General features: G+C 49.6%; 1 protein-coding gene across 4 annotated transcripts in view; it reads left to right on the plus strand.

The window, feature by feature from the left end:
* The window catches only part of LOC135114982 (beta-1,4-glucuronyltransferase 1-like), a 114,992-nt gene that overhangs the window by 80,422 nt on the left and 32,070 nt on the right, over positions 1 to 2,500 (plus strand). The gene's annotated exons all lie outside the window — the stretch shown is intronic.

Here is a 2,500-nt window from a genome sequence, read left to right on the forward strand (position 1 = left end):
GCGACGGGAAGAAGACGGAGAGGAGCGGGAGTTGAAAAGAGCTAAGGTGTGACCATTCTAATGTCCATTTTTCCTTGAGGTCACTGGCTGGAGTAGCGTGTGGCCCCTCCTGTCCTCCCTGTCCGCGGCACTCCGGGGTCACAAATTTTCCTCCTGCCTCCCTCTTGGCGTGCTTGTCGCGTCCCGAGCGAAGGAACACACGGCGTTCTCCCCTTATCCCTGTCACCTCACTCCTCCCACGCCTCTCTCTGCTTCCGCTCATTCCCTTCTTCTTGTAACTTCTTTTCCCACTTCTGTGTCTCCCTCTCCTCGTCTCCCTCTCCCCGCTGCCTCCCTATCTTGCCTTCCCTTCTGCCTCTTCTCTCTCCTTTCTCCCATCTGAGTAGTTCTCTGATTTTTCCAATTTCTTTCTTTCCTGTCTTCTCCAGACTTCCGAAATCTCTCAGAAGGGTAAACAGGATCCATTTTCTTTTCACCTCACTGATTTTTAGAGAGAAAACGAGAGTTTCGTCGTGAGAAGTCTTTCGTTTACACCTTCTACTCTTTAACCAGCGCGGCGGACAATACGTGCTCAATGTGAGGTGACGAACTCCTTCCTATTGGCTGCTGGGCGGCGGGAACTGTGTCGCTGTCATCATTCACTGCTCCCCTTTTCTACATCTCCCATTGGCTCAGAGTAGAACTGCCACCATTCAGCCTTCCCGAGCAGAGCCACGTGAGTTTGTTCCGAAGACCCGCCGGCCGTAACAAGGCATACAGACACATAAATGGTCACCTCCTCAAATGGAGGCACGGCGGAGGGATACGCGACTTGGTAAGGTTTTTGCACTGAGCCGCCAGACCAGCCTGACACCTCGGTGGGGCTCAGGGAATGATTCATCACAATTCTACCTGTGCTCTGTGCCAGTCGCCACTAACCCAATGAAATCCGTTACAGTTTTCAAGAATTAAATAAAGTACACACTCGTGGTTCACCATCACAAAATGGAACAGTAGACTGTACCCCAGAACCGACAATGCTTTCATATCCAAAAATGGGATTCGTTTTAGGCATATAATGCACATATAATGTAAATGGTTGCACACATAAATATTTATCATCACATACCATGATATAAATTTTTCAGATTGATTAGATACTCGTGAATCATTCCCACAAAACATCAACCTTTGAACTGTGATATAAAAACTTCATATGCACGGAATGTTGATTCACATTGCTCGTCTTTAAACACAAGCTGATGAATTGCTGTCTTTTGAACGACTGCCTGTGGAGCACTCTTCGCCCGGTATTGGTAATAATTTTTTTCTCCTTTTCACTCCACATCTTCATCCTGTGGCACGATGGTGAGTGGGTCAGCACTGATCAGTCTAGGCTGTTGCTCGCAACTCGCCCTTTAAAAGCCCATTAATTAATAAAGCCTGTCACCAAGAAACGTTGAGACCGCGACGCAAGACTTCGTGCCCAGCGGCGGCGGGGGCGGCGGGTGTGTCCCAGCTGTTGGCTTAAGCACAACAATCCTTCCGAGTTGCCTCTGATTAACGGTGATTAGGTGCTCGCGGGAAAATATTGCGTCTTGCTGAAATAACTTTAATGGCTCGCGGGAAGTAGCTCGGAAGTGCCTCAGAGTGTTATGAGGTCCTTGAAATTGCCTCAGCAGACAGTGTTGCGTGTCACAAGTGTGTGTTTGGTCTGCTTCCCTCTACACGCTAAGAATAAGGGTGATATAAGCGTGTGGATAAGGGATGGATAAGAGCGCATCATAACACTGAAACCTCTGATGCCTCGGAACAAAATGAAGCTTCACTTTAACGACGCAGAAAAAATGATCGACTGGGAGGGAGCAGAGAGAGAGAGAGAGAGAGAGAGAGAGAGAGAGAGCTTATATACATGTACTGTTGATCGTGGTGGCGAAGTTTGTGGTGGTGTCTGTGGTAGTGGTGGTGGCGGTGGTGATGGCATTCCCGATAGCGGCGAAATTGATATTACGAGTAAACGGTGTTGAACTAGTAATGGTGGTGTTGATTGTGGTGGTGGTGGCGTTCATTATTCACGTGGCGTTGTGGTGATTGTGATGTAAATGATGTTAGTGATGGTGGTGATGGTGGTGATGGTGGTTGCTGTTACTGCAATGCCTGTACTAGTTGTTATGAATGGTGTTGCTGGCAGGAATAGTGGACGTGAGGTTAGGAGTGTGGTGGTGATTGCATGATGGCAGTGATAGTGGGAATGGTGATAGTGACTGTGGTTGGTGACGGTAATGTTGCTGATAAAGGGTGGGGGTAGTTGTGGTGATGGTGGTGGTGGTGGTAGCAGTGGTGGTGGTGGTAATAATGGTGGTGGCGAGGCGCAGGTTCCGCGATGTGTTGTGAGGCAGCTGCTGTTGGCCATATGCCGCCTCCTTCCTCCCTCCTTCCCTCCTTCCTTCCTTCCGTCCCTCCCTGCGCTCCCGTCTTAGGCCGCGGCAGAGGGACGGAAGGGCCGGGGAGGAGTGAAGTC

The sequence above is a fragment of the Scylla paramamosain genome, chromosome 2, assembly GCF_035594125.1.
Source record: "Scylla paramamosain isolate STU-SP2022 chromosome 2, ASM3559412v1, whole genome shotgun sequence".
In the NCBI taxonomy this organism is placed as follows: Eukaryota; Metazoa; Arthropoda; class Malacostraca; order Decapoda; family Portunidae; genus Scylla; species Scylla paramamosain.